This window comes from Cherax quadricarinatus, chromosome 35 (genome assembly GCF_038502225.1).
Source record: "Cherax quadricarinatus isolate ZL_2023a chromosome 35, ASM3850222v1, whole genome shotgun sequence".
Taxonomy (NCBI): Eukaryota; Metazoa; Arthropoda; class Malacostraca; order Decapoda; family Parastacidae; genus Cherax; species Cherax quadricarinatus.
This window is the reverse complement of record NC_091326.1, coordinates 1,155,519-1,170,195: the sequence shown is the minus strand read 5'-3', so window position 1 is coordinate 1,170,195 and position 14,677 is coordinate 1,155,519. Positions and strand designations below refer to the sequence as shown.

The 14,677-nt window shown below is 46.0% G+C and overlaps 1 protein-coding gene across 2 annotated transcripts in view; it reads right to left on the bottom strand.

Annotated features, from left to right (window-relative positions):
• LOC128695183 (sialidase-like) overlaps positions 1-14,677 on the bottom strand; it is a 38,509-nt gene that overhangs the window by 17,618 nt on the left and 6,214 nt on the right. The window contains exon 3 of one of the 2 annotated variants that reach the window (XM_053785679.2): positions 9,975-10,029. The gene's annotated coding sequence lies outside the window, so the exon portion shown is untranslated. Of the gene's footprint in view, positions 1-9,974; positions 11,028-14,677 lie in introns of those variants that run through there. The other variant, XM_070091276.1, reaches the window with a different exon arrangement.

The window sequence follows — 14,677 nt, the reverse complement described above, 5'->3', positions numbered from 1 at the left end:
CACACACACACAGGGGTCGGTCCTAGGGCCAGTGCTATTTCTGGTATATGTGAATGACATGATGGAAGGTTTAGACTCAGAAGTGTCCCTGTTCGTAGATGATGTGAAGTTAATAAGGAGAATTAAATCAGATGAGGATCAGGCAGGACTTCAAAGAGACCTGGACAGACTGGACACCTGGTCCAGCAACTGGCTTCTCGAATTTAACCCCGCCAAATACAAACTCATGAAGATTGGGGAAGGGCAAAGTAGACCACAGACAGAGTATAGGCTAGGTGGCCAAAGACTGCAAACCTCGCTCAAAGAGAAAGATCTTGGAGCGAGTATAACACCGAGCATGTCTCCAGAAGCACACATCAACCAGATAACTGCTGCAGCATATGGGCGCCTGGCAAACCTGAGAATAGCGTTCCGATACCTTAGTAAAGAATCGTTCAAGACACTGCACACCGTGTACGTCAGGCCCATACTGGAGTATGGAGCACCTGTTTGGAACCCACATTTGATCAAGCACGTCAAGAAATTAGAGAAAGTACAAAGGTTTGCTACAAGGTTAGTTCCAGAGCTAAGGGGAATGTCCTATGAAGAAAGGTTAAGGGAAATCGGCCTGACGACACTGGAGGACAGGAGGGTCAGGGGAGACATGATAACGACATACAAAATACTGCGTGGAATAGACAAGGTGGACAGAGACATGATGTTCCAGAGAAGGGACACAGAAACAAAGGGTCACAATTGGAAGTTGAAGACCCAGATGAGTCAAAGGGATGTTAGGAAGTATTTCTTCTGTCACAGAGTAGTCAGGGAGTAGAATAGCCTAGCAAGTGAAGTAGTGGAGGCAGGAACCATACATAGCTTCAAGATGAGATATGATAAAGCTCATGGAGCAGGGACAGAGAGGACCTAGTAGCACTCAGTGAAGAAGCGGGGCCAGGAGCTGAGTATCGACCCCCGCAACCACAATTAGGCGAGTACACACACACACACACACACACACACACACACACACACACACACACACACACACAGACTGGACACCTGGTCCAGCAAATGGCTTCTCGAATTTAATCCTGCCAAATGCAAAGTCATGAAGATAGGGGAAGGGCACAGAAGACCACAGACAGAGTATAGGCTAGGTGGCCAAAGACTGCAAACCTCACTCAAGGAGAAAGATCTTGGGGTGAGTATAACACCGAGCATGTCTCCGGAAGCACACATCAATCAGATAACTGCTGCAGCATATGGGCGCCTGGCAAACCTGAGAACAGCATTCCGACACCTTAGTAAGGAATCATTCAAGACACTGTACACCGTGTATGACAGGCCCATACTGGAGTATGCAGCACCTGTTTGGAACCCGCACTTGATAAAGCACGTCAAGAAACTAGAGAAAGTACAAAGGTTTGCGACAAGGTTAGTTCCAGAGCTAAGGGGAATGTCCTATGAAGAAAGATTAAGGGAAATCGGCCTGACGACACTGGAGGACAGGAGGGTCAGGGGAGACATGATAACGACATATAAAATACTGCGTGGAATAGACAAGGTGGACAAGGACAGAATTTTCCAGGGAGGGGACACAGAAACAAGAGGCCACAATTGGAAGTTGAAGACACAAATGAGTCAGAGAGATAGTAGGAAGTATTTCTTCAGTCATAGAGTTGTAAGGCAGTGGAATAGCCTAGAAAATGACGTAGTGGAGGCAGGAACCATACACAGTTTTAAGACGAGGTTTGATAAAGCTCATGGAGCGGGGAGAGAGAGGGTCTAGTAGCAACCGGTGAAGAGGCGGGGCCAGGAGCTAGGACTCGACCCCTGCAACCACAAATAGGTGAGTACAAATAGGTGAGTACACACACACAACCAAATCGTTCAAGACACTGTACACCGTGTATGTCAGGCCCATACTGGAGTATGCAGCACCTGTTTGGAACCCGCACTTGATAAAGCACGTCAAGAAACTAGAGAAAGTACAAAGGTTTGCCACAAGGTTAGTTCCAGAGCTAAGGGGAATGTCCTATGAAGAAAGATTAAGGGAAATCGGCCTGACGACACTGGAGGACAGGAGGGTCAGGGGAGACACGATAACGACATATAAAATACTGCGTGGAATAGACAAGGTGGACAAAGACAGGATGTTCCAGGGAGGGGACACAGAAACAAGAGGCCACAATTGGAAGTTGAAGACACAAATGAGTCAGAGAGATATTAGGAAGTATTTCTTCAGTCAGAGTTGTAAGGCAGTGGAATAGCCAAGAAAATGACGTAGTGGAGGCAGGAACCATACACAGTTTTAAGACGAGGTTTGATAAAGCTCATGGAGCGGGGAGAGAGAGGGTCTAGTAGCAACCGGTGAAGAGGCGGAGCCAGGAGCTAAGACTCGACCCCTGCAACCACAAATAGGTGAGTACACACACACACACATACACACACACACCAAGCATGTAGGGAGCAAGGAAGATATGGGCAGACAGCAACATAATGTACAGATACAGTGTACAAATACAATGTACAGTGTACAGATACAGTGTACATATACAGTGTACAGATACAGTGTACAGATACAGTGTACAGATACAGTGTACATATACAGTGTACAGATGCAGTGTGCAGATGGCAGTAAGGAATAGGTAATACCTGGTTTCGTCTGATCCGAGGTTGCAAAACTTTGTCATCAATATATATATCTTACTGTTAGAGGGGCAAAACCAGTTAAATACTGAAGGCATGTGAAGCGCACACATCGGGGCCAGGAGCTGCGACTCGACCCCTGCAACCACAAATAGGTGAGATAATAGGTGAGTACTTCGCTAGTCTCAGAGTGGTCAGTAAGCAGAACGACCTAGCCAACGAAGTGGTCGAAGCAGAAGCTAAGCATAGCTGTAAGAATAGGTAAAATAGGGCTCACGCAGCCAAGAGTGTGAAGTCAGGAGCTGAGACTCGAACCCAGCAATCAAAATCAGGTGACTACAATTAGGTAAATATACCGGCACGCGCACACACATACACACATAGAAAGGATACTAGAAAGTTCTTCATAAACACAATGGTAAAAGAATGGAATAAGTTACAAGAGGTCACAATGCCGTATATACACTGTGAAGTATTTCTAGGCGTATATATACCGTGAAGTATCTCTCAGTGTATATATACCGTGAAGTATCTCTCAGTGTATATATACCGTGAAGTGTCTCTCAGCTTATGTTTGCTTCGGTAGTTACAAAAAGGCAATTACGAACTATTTATATTATAATATACATGTATAATGGAATATAATGTACAATTATAGTAAACAAATTACTTAGACTTGTTCTGTTTGTAAAGGTTCAAAAAACTAAAGTGTCACTCTACTTTCTCAAAACTTAGTCATTTCAAGCGTACAAACATAAATTTACAATGTCTAAAATTGCAGCCTCATCTTAATCCTCTTATACTAGGCACGCAGCTAAAATTACACTCACCATTTTTCTAACTGACAATAGCATCAGTCACAAAAACTGACATCATACAGTATTTATTTTTTTTTACCGTAAGAATAGCACAATGTTGCATTCTTAATGCTGTATGGTTCTCATGGCACACTGGTCCGTTGCTTCACTGGTTACTACATTAATTCTCGAAAGATCCTGGGAAGGAGCCCTGGACAAGTGTCTCTGCAACCACCGTCTGTCTTCTACTAGCAGGAAATAGGTTTCCACATGCTTTCTCTTTCTTTAATTAGCGGTAAATAGGTGTTCACTGGCTCTCTCTCTTTAACTAACTATAAATAGGTATTCAACAACTCTCTCTCTTTACCTAGCAGTAAGAAGGTGTCCAGCTCTTTTCACCTAGCAGTAAGAAGGTGTTCACATGCTCTTTTCATCAATAAATAGGTGTTTACTTGACGTCTCTCTACACCTAGCAGTATACAGGTGTTCACCTTGTAAGAGAGTAAATGATTACCAATATCTCGAAAGAAGGAAAATGGACAACAATGCATTCACTTGGGACATCTTTACCGGAAATGTTTCTGTCCTTGGACCTTGATCACCGCGAGTACACAAAGTGAAATATATGAAATCCATTTCTTTAGAGGTGTCGACCTAGCAGTGTAGTAGGTACATGGGTGTTGCCATGTCAAGCTGAGCCAGCTTTGATCCAAAGCAGTAGAGAGTAGCTATAATTCCTTGTATCAGGTGGCCTACACCAGCATCAAGGTAGTTACCGTTTATCAGGTGGCCTACACCAGCATCAAGGTAGTCACCGTGTATCAGGTGGCCTACACCAGCATCAAGGTAGTCACCGTGTATCAGGTGGCCTACACCAGCATCAAGGTAGTCACCGTGTATCAGGTGGCCTACACCAGCATCAAGGTAGTCACCGTGTATCAGGTGGTCTACACCAGCATCAAGGTAGTCACCGTGTATTAGGCCTACATCGGCATAAGGGCACTCCTCCTGAATGAAAATTATAATTACCATACATCTCTTCTAGTGCAGAAAGCTGCCATACGATCCCATCCCCCGCAAACATCACATTTCAGACACAGGTGCCACCAACACTGTAGGCACCACCAACACAGGTGTCACCAACACAGGTGTCACCAACACTGGTGGCACCAACACAGGTGTCACCAACACTGGTGGCACCAACACTGGTGGCACCAACACTGGTGGCACCAACACAGGTGTCACCAACATTGGTGGCACGAACACAGGTGTCACCAACACTGGTGGCACCAACACAGGTGGCACCAACATTGGTGTCACCAACACAGGTGGCACCAACATTGGTGGCACCAACACAGGTGTCACCAACATTGGTGGCACCAACAATGGTGGCACCAACATTGGTGGCACCAACATTGGTGGCACCAACACAGGTGTCACCAACATTGGTGGCACCAACATTGGTGGCACCAACATTGGTGGCACCAACATTGGTGGCACCAACACAGGTGTCACCAACATTGGTGGCACCAACATTGGTGGCACCAACATTGGTGGCACCAACACAGGTGTCACCAACATTGGTGGCACCAACATTGGTGGCACCAACATTGGTGGCACCAACATTGGTGGCACCAACACAGGTGTCACCAACACTGGTGTCATCAGCACTGGTGGCACCAACACAGGTGTCACCAACACAGGTGTCACCAACACTGGTGTCACCAACATTGGTGGCACCAACACTGGTGGCACCAACATTGGTGGCACCAACACTGGTGGCACCAACATTGGTGGCACCAACATTGGTGGCACCAACATTGGTGGCACCAACATTGGTGGCACCAACACAGGTGTCACCAACATTGGTGGCACCAACACTGGTGGCACCAACATTGGTGGCACCAATAAACCCAGACTTTTTATTGATGTTTTACAGATAATTTTGTTCAGATTTCAACGTCGTGAATGAGGCGAAAAATAATATAAAAAATACTATTCAAATATGATTATAGTATTTCGAAAATGTAATATGAGTAAAAATGTAATTTTTAATGGTTATAATTATAGCTATACCACTGTACTTGCCATATTTCCTGGCGAACCTTACCTGGAGAGGGTTTCGGGGGTCAACGCCCCCGCGGCCCGGTCTGAGACCAGGCCTCATGGTGAATCAGGGTCTGATCAACCAGGCTGTTACTGCTGGCCGCACGCAAGCTGACGTACGAACCACAGCCCGGTTGGTCAGGTACTGACTTAAGGTGCCTGTCCAGTACCTTCTTGAAGACAGCCAGGGGTTTATTGGTAATCTCCCTTATGTATGCCGGGAGGCAATTGAACAGTCTTGGGCCCCGGACACTTATTGTGTTGTCTCTCAGTGTACTCGTGGCGCCCCTGCTTTTCATCGGGGGAATGTTGTATCTCCGGCCGAGTCTTTTGCTTTCATGTGGAGTGATTTTCGTGTGCACGTTTGGTACCAATCTCTCCAGAACCTTCTAAGTGTATATTTTCACGTATCTTTCTCGCCTGCGTTCGAGGAAATACAGATCAAGGACCTTCAACTGTTCCCAGTAGTTTAGGTGCCTTATCGCACTTATGTCTGCCGTGAAAGCTCTTTATACACTCTCCAGGAATACAATGTCGCCAGCCTTGAAGGTGGCCGTTAGTGTACAGCAGTATTCCACCTAGAGAGCACAAGCGATTTGAAGAGAATCATCATGGGCTTGGCGTCCCTAGTTTTGAAGGTTCTCATTATCCATCCTATCATTTTCCTAGCGGATTAGGTAGATACATTGTTGTGGTCTTTGAAGCCGAGATCCTCTGACATTATCACTCCCAGGTCCTTCACACTACATTTCCGCTCTATTGTATGGTTAGAATTTGTGGTATACCCTGACACATTTTTAATTTCTTCAAGTTTTCCATATCTGAGTAGTTGAAATTTCTCCTCGTTGAACTTTATATTGTTTTGAGTGGCCCATTCGAAGATTTGGTTGATGTCCACTTGGAGTCTCGCAGTGTCTTCGATGGAGGTCACTGCCATGGTGATCCGGGTGTCATCCGCAAAGGAAGACACGGAGCTATGGCTTACATCTCTATGTCAGAAATGAGGATGAAGAATAGAATGGGAGCAAGTACTGTGCCTTGTGGAACAGAACTTTTTACCATGGCTGCCTGGGACTTTACTCTGTTTACTATTACTCTTTGTGTTCTATTTGTCAGGAAGTTGTAGCTCCATCTACCAACTTTTCCCGTTATTCCTTTATCCCGCATTTTGTGTGTTATTACACCATGGTCACACTTGTCGAAAGATTTTGCAAAGTCTGTGTATACATCTGTATTTTGTTTATCCTCTACAGCATCCTGCATATAACCACAATTTTTTTTAAAGAGGTGGACTAGTCAATCAACACACCAAAAGCTCCAGCTGTGGGTCATCATAAGACTAAGACCCGCACCAGGAAATACTTGTCCTATTTCCTGAAGAACCTACCTAACCTAACCTAAAAGTATTTAGTAAGGTAGAATATGTGTAACACCTGGGTTTTATTGGTTGGTAAGACGTGCAACATCTGGGTAGTTAGGTAAGACACATATGCAACAGTTAGGTATCTTTATTTCGAAACGTTTCGCCTACACAGTAGGCTTCTTCAGTCGAGTACAGAAAAGTTGATAGAAGCAGAAGAGACTTGAAGACGATGTAATCAGTCCATCACCCTTAAAGTTTTGAGGTGGTCAGTCCCTCAGTCTGAGGGACTGACCACCTCAAAATACTGAGAGTTGGTGGAAGAATTGAAGTGATTTTAAGGTGTTCAATCCCTCAGCCTTGATACATGTTCAGTGACTACATTTACACATGACCTAACAACGTGAACATCACAAAGCAACGTGAACATCGCACAACAACGTGAACATCGCAAAGCAACGCGAAAATCGCAAAGCAACACGAACATCGCAGAGCAACACGAACATCGCAAAGCAACGCGAACATTGCACAACAACGTGAACATCGCAGAGCAACACGAACATCGCAAAGCAACGTGAACATCGCACAACAACGTGAACATCGCAGAGCAACACGAACATCGCAAAGCAACGCGAACATTGCACAACAACGTGAACATCGCAAAGCAACGCGAAAATCGCAAAGCAACACGAACATCGCAGAGCAACACGAACATCGCAAAGCAACGCGAACATTGCACAACAACGTGAACATCGCAAAGCAACGCGAAAATCGCAAAGCAACGCGAACATCGCAGAGCAACACGAACATCGCAAAGCAACGCGAACATCGCAAAGCAACGCGAACATCGCAAAGCAACGCGAACATCGCAAAGCAACGCGAACATCGCAAAGCAACGCGAACATCGCAAAGCAACGCGAGCATCGCACAGCAACGCGAACATCGCAAAGCAACGCGAACATCGCAAAGCAACGCGAACATCGCAAAGCAACGCGAACATCGCAAAGCAACGCGAACATCGCAAAGCAACGCGAACATCGCAAAGCAACGCGAACATCGCAAAGCAACGCGAACATCGCAAAGCAACGCGAACATCGCAAAGCAACGCAAACACCCCACCTTCACTTTAAGGATGAGTGACGTAATGGTACCAGGTTCTACTCTGTAATAAGACTCGTGACTCGCCAGCAGCATCAGCATCAGCAGCACTATCAGCAGCACTATCAGCAGCATCAGCATCAGCAGCACTATCAGCAGCATCAGCATCAGCAGCACTATCAGCAGCATCAGCATCATCAGCACTATCAGCAGCATCAGCATCATCATCATCAGCAGCAGCAGCAGCATCAGCCGCAGCAGCAGCATCAGCATCAGCATCATCAGCATCAGCAGCAGCAGCAGCAGCAGCATCAGCAGCAGCATCATCAGCAGCAGCAGCATCATCATCATCAGCAGCAGCATCAGCATCAGCATCAGCATCAGCATCATCAGCAGCATCATCAGCAGCAGCATCAGCATCAGCATCATCAGCAGCAGCAGCAGCAGCAGCAGCATCATCAGCAGCAGCAACAGCAGCATCAGCAGCAGCAGCATCATCATCAGCAGCATCATCAGCAGCATCATCATCAGCAGCAGCAGCAGCATCAGCAGCAGCAGCATCAGCATCATCATCATCAGCAGCAGCAGCATCAGCATCATCATCAGCAGCAGCAGCATCAGCAGCATCAGCAGCATCAGCAGCAGCAGCAGCAGCATCATCATCATCAGCAGCAGCAGCATATGCTTCACGGAAAACCTTACTCAGGAAGGCTCACTTATGCTCCCGCTGTTCATCTTCGAGTGGTAAGTCAAGAAAAATAATTTCACATCAATTTCTTTTTCAATCCCCAACGTGTATGAGCAATTAAGAACGCATCCGCATAATTCTACTCGTATAAATAATAATGTAAACACACTGAACATGTCCTAGGAATACAAGTCTTTATTACTGCCGGGTTTTCCATGTTTTTCCCCATAGTTCCAGACTTACGGAACACCCAGAAGGGAGGACCTACTCGCCAAGACAATCACAAACACACGCTGACAGGTCTTGCTAGATTATGGAGGTATTGCAAGCTCCTCTTCCATTCCTTGCATAATATCAGGTGTGTAATAACCATTTCCCTCACATGGTCGACAGATTTGACTCTTCGGATAAATAGTGAATATAAGGAAGTGATTGCTGCAAATTTATATTCACTACCTGCGCCTCGTAGTAAAGAAAGATGTAATGTATATTATTCAGTCTGAGTGCAACACTATAGTTTACAGTCTCAAATTTCCTTACAGGTGCTTCAATCTACAGAGCCCAACTGGAGGTACACATGAAGTGAATAAGTCAATATCATTAACATTGATTACCTTGTTGACCACTATCTTCTTATTGCTTTACGTTGACGAAACTAGAGTATAACTTTCCACTGTAAGGAATTTCACAATCAGGCAATACTTGTTGACCAGCAGTATTGTAAATAATTCAGCGACAGTAATCATCACTGTCCGCCACACTCCACATTGGTGTCATCACTTGCATGTCTCATCTCTCGCAATGCCCTCCAGGTCAGTATTTTAAGTTATTATTAAAATAACAATGAGAAAGAGAGAAATACATGCGTGTCATACAGCGTCTGGAGAATGGAAGGCAATCATATTTAATACAAGGAAGGCTGGGTTAGTTTACATTCCTTCGATCAAGAGCTCCTCACCAGTATGAATTCATCCCATTGAAAGGGTGTTAAGGCTGTAACATCTTCACAGTCCTCCACACACACACACACACACAGGAGCCAGGAGCTAGGACTCGACCCCTGCAACCACAAATAGGTGAGTACACACACACACACACACAGGCCACTGCCAGTGTCACTGCCGCAGTTATACTGGCTGAAGATCTTCATTATCAGAGGTCAGATCAGGAAACTGAGCCAGTGAGTCATGCAACGCATACTAAGCTAATTACATTAAGCATTTACTAATGAGGAATCTGCTGCAATTTATTCTATTAATTTTTGTCGATGGGTTTAATACACACAAAAATTACTTACATGTTGTGTTGTTCTCCAGCTCTGGTTCCAAGGTGAACATCATGCACTGGGGGACCTGTGGTAGGAAGTACTAATCAGTGTTCCTGGATATTAGTGTTTCAATATTTTCATAATATACTTAAAAATCTACTCTCAACTTAATATTATTACAGTCATGGGGAACCTTTAAACCCGTCAGTCATTCTGCGATTGGGGAAACGGGAAGTAATCAAGTTTGATCCAAGGGAGAGAATATAGCTCCAATTCCTCAGAGAACCTCAGATTCTACACTGAATCTATCTGGAGCATTTATGGCTCCTGCAGCATAACCAAGCACTTCCGCATAACAGCGCAGAGAGAGCTACATGACAGGCTGGAGGATACAATCAATGGCTCAGCATGACGACTGATTGTCTGCATCACTAACACCCATAACACTGCTGGTGCTGGTAGTGGTAGTGCTGGTACTGCTGGTGGTACTGGCAGGGCAAGAAGAGAGGTGGTAGGAAATGAAGTAATAAGTAAGATGTTGTGGGAAAAAGAGATGTACGTGAGGGATAGAAGTGTTTGAGGTGTAAGTGGAGGTGTTAGGGGAAAGTATGCACATGGTATGGAGACCAGAGAAGTTAAAGGAGGCGGATCAGTTGCATGACACTACAGGCGCCATGATCACCGCAGACAGAGTCATCTTTACTGCAGAGAGAGATGTTATTCCTACTCCAGTGAACCTGCGGCAGGCGTCTCCACTCCTGGCAACAAACTACCACTCAAGAGGAAGACTTGTAACCTGACACTTTTCCACGACGGACTGAAACGCCGTCATGAAGTTCCTCTCCAAAATGCAGCTTATGGTGAATTGTTCCAGTCACAGTATTGTGACTTTGTTCGTCTCCTCTCTTGTATTATCCTCATTATAACCTCCCTTGAAGGAATGCACTCCGTTAACCTGTTAAAGATGTAATGATCAACCTCTCTCGTATGCTGTTACCTTGTTACTATGCTCTTACCTTGTTACTATACTGTGATGATGTAAATAACAACGATCTCTGTACTGTACTTTATAGGTTAATTTGTTAGTCTGTTAGGTTTGAAAGCCATTGATTTCACATGGGTCATTAAGCCTCAAAATCACCTGCACGCTAACATCATGGGTACTTTAATCCCTGTGACACGAGAGAGAGAGAGAGAGAGAGAGAGAGAGAGAGAGAGAGAGAGAGAGAGAGAGAGAGAGAGAGAGAGAGAGAGAGAGAGAGAAAGTAAAGATATTTGACGTTCCTTGGCCACAATTCCAGCCTTCACTTTAAAACTTTCAACGCGCTATAATTTACAGAGGTAAATTTGATGGATAAATCACACGGCCGCTCAGTCTGTGTCTTGGTACGTCAGTCAGTGGCTTGGTACATCAGTCGGTGGCTTGGTACATCAGTCTGTGTCTTGGTACATCAGTCAGTGGCTTGGTACATCAGTCGGTGGCTTGGTACATCAGTCTGTGTCTTGGTACATCAGTCTGTGTCTTGGTACATCAGTCAGTGGCTTGGTACATCAGTCGGTGGCTTGGTACATCAGTCTGTGTCTTGGTACATCAGTCTGTGTCTTGGTACATCAGTCAGTGGCTTGGTACATCAGTCGGTGGCTTGGTACATCAGTCGGTGGCTTGGTACATCAGTCTGTGTCTTGGTACATCAGTCAGTGGCTTGGTACATCAGTCGGTGGCTTGGTACATCAGTCTGTGTCTTGGTACATCAGTCAGTGTCTTGGTACATCAGTCGGTGGCTTGGTACATCAGTCTGTGTCTTGGTACATCAGTCTGTGTCTTGGTACATCAGTCTGTGTCTTGGTACATCAGTCGGTGGCTTGGTACATCAGTCGGTGGCTTGGTACATCAGTCGGTGGCTTAGTGCATCAGTCAGTGGCCTGGTGCATCAGTCGGTGGCTTAGTGCATCAGTCAGTGGCCTGGTGCATCAGTCGGTGGCTTAGTGCATCAGTCAGTGGCCTGGTGCATCAGTCGGTGGCTTAGTGCATCAGTCAGTGGCCTGGTGCATCAGTCGGTGGCCTGGTGCATCAGTCGGTGGCGTGGTGCATCAGTCAGTGGCCTGGTGCATCAGTCGGTGTCCTGGTCCGCTGGCTGTAGCTTAACACGCTGCTCTGACTACAGATTATGCAACTTCACCGTATTTGAGGGAAGAGCTTCCGTTATGCACTATTGAAGAGGAAGGAATGTTGCAAGCGCCCAAGAATGTGCTGAGCTAGAGGAGGGAATGTTGTAGGGGCCTTGCGATGTGCTGAGCTAGAGGAAGGAATGTTGCAGGGGCCCTGGGATGTGATGAACTAGAGGAGGGAATGTTGTAGGGGCCCTGGGATGTGATGAGCTAGAGGAAGGAATGTTGCAGGGGCCCTGGGATGTGATGAACTAGAGGAGGGAATGTTGTAGGGGCCTTGCGATGTGCTGAGCTAGAGGAAGGAATGTTGCAGGGGCCCTGGGATGTGATGAACTAGAGGAGGGAATGTTGTAGGGGCCCTGGGATGTGATGAACTAGAGGAGGGAATGTTGTAGGGGCCTTGCGATGTGATGAGCTAGAGGAAGGAATGTTGCAGGGGCCCTGGGATGTGATGAGCTAGAGGAAGGAATGTTGAAGGGGCCCTGGGATGTGATGAGCTAGAGGAAGGAATGTTGAAGGGGCCCTGGGATGTGATGAGCTAGAGGAAGGAATGTTGCAGGGGCCCTGGGATGTGATGAGCTAGAGGAAGGAATGTTGCAGGGGCCCTGGGATGTGATGAGCTAGAGGAAGGAATGTTGCAGGGGCCCTGGGATGTGATGAGCCAGAGGAAGGAATGTTGAAGGGGCCCTGGGATGTGATGAGCTAGAGGAAGGAATGTTGAAGGGGCCCTGGGATGTGATGAGCTAGAGGAAGGAATGTTGAAGGGGCCCTGGGATGTGATGAGCTAGAGGAAGGAATGTTGAAGGGGCCCTGGGATGTGATGAGCTAGAGGAAGGAATGTTGAAGGGGCCCTGGGATGTGATGAGCTAGAGGAAGGAATGTTGAAGGGGCCCTGGGATGTGATGAGCTAGAGGAAGGAATGTTGCAGGGGCCCTGGGATGTGATGAGCTAGAGGAAGGAATGTTGCCGGGGCCCTGGGATGTGATGAGCTAGAGGAAGGAATGTTGCAGGGGCCCTGGGATGTGATGAGCTAGAGGAAGGAATGTTGAAGGGGCCCTGGGATGTGATGAGCTAGAGGAAGGAATGTTGAAGGGGCCCTGGGATGTGATGAGCTAGAGGAAGGAATGTTGAAGGGGCCCTGGGATGTGATGAGCTAGAGGAAGGAATGTTGAAGGGGCCCTGGGATGTGATGAGCTAGAGGAAGGAATGTTGCAGGGGCCCTGGGATGTGATGAGCTAGAGGAAGGAATGTTGCAGGGGCCCTGGGATGTGATGAGCTAGAGGAAGGAATGTTGCAGGGGCCCTGGGATGTGATGAGCTAGAGGAAGGAATGTTGAAGGGGCCCTGGGATGTGATGAACTAGAGGGCAATTTTTTGAATTAATGGAATAATGTTTTGGGATGGAAAATATGTTGATGGGAGAGATGGAAGGAAGAAGTACACGGAAAAACATGAAAAGCTGATGAGTACATGGGACTAGACGGGGAAGACAGCAGATCATCTTACTGTCTACACAAAAAGTATCTGCTATTTCTGTAGGTATCTAATTCTGTCACGACAGATGAAAGAGTGAGAGAGTCTTACATACATGAGAACAAGTAATGATTACAGAACCAAAGTTCCCATTAAGATAGGAAGCCTGAGAAAGTAGAACGTTCCATCACCGTGAAACAGACATGCATTCATTTACGCAGTTAACTTGCAACAAGTGTAAGTATACTGATACACTCGGTTCATGAAGGTTCTGGCTGCTTCAACGCTAGTGAAAGTTAACTCAAGTAAGCAACTCGTTAACAAAGGTATGAACCTTTGGGCTATCAATCATCGAACCACGAATGACGACAAATCTCATATATGGAAAACCTGTATAAATGGACACTACACAGACTACCTGTGTAACTACAAGTACCTGTGTAACTACAGAGTATCTGTGTAACTACAGAGTACCTGTATAGCTACACAGTGTAACTATACAGAATATCTGTGGTCTTTAAAAAGACGATTTGCTTTGCAAAACGTTTTAATTAAAGTTGTCTACGCGATTTAATACATGTCAACTTGACACTTTATCTTTTAAACTACACATTTAGTAGAAATCTTCCATACCACAAGCATTGCAAAAATCCCGGGCAATTGTATCGTATCCTCGGGGTTGTTTGAGGTCAACACCGCCATCAACACTCACGATCGGTGCTGTAACAACCATTCACAGTCTCCTCTGCTCCAGTAATGCTGCAGAGTTGCGACAAGTATATGGTGCAGACGCAACTTAGGTAAGTTTTCCCTGAGGACGCACAGGAAATGAGCGTAGCTGACAACTGAGTGTGGGATCCTGGCTTGACCCTGGCCAACGTGATCATCAAGTGTAATCTTCTCTTGCGCTGTGCGTTAAAAAGTATTGCTATGAGGGACTGAAGGTCACAGGGATAACTAAGTCTACACTAGTGATGTACACCACTGACAGAGAGAATACCCTCAGGTGTAGAAATGTAGACATTATTATAATCAAAAAGCGCTAAAATGTTGGAATGTAGACATTATTATTCAGGTCTATATTGAAAATTC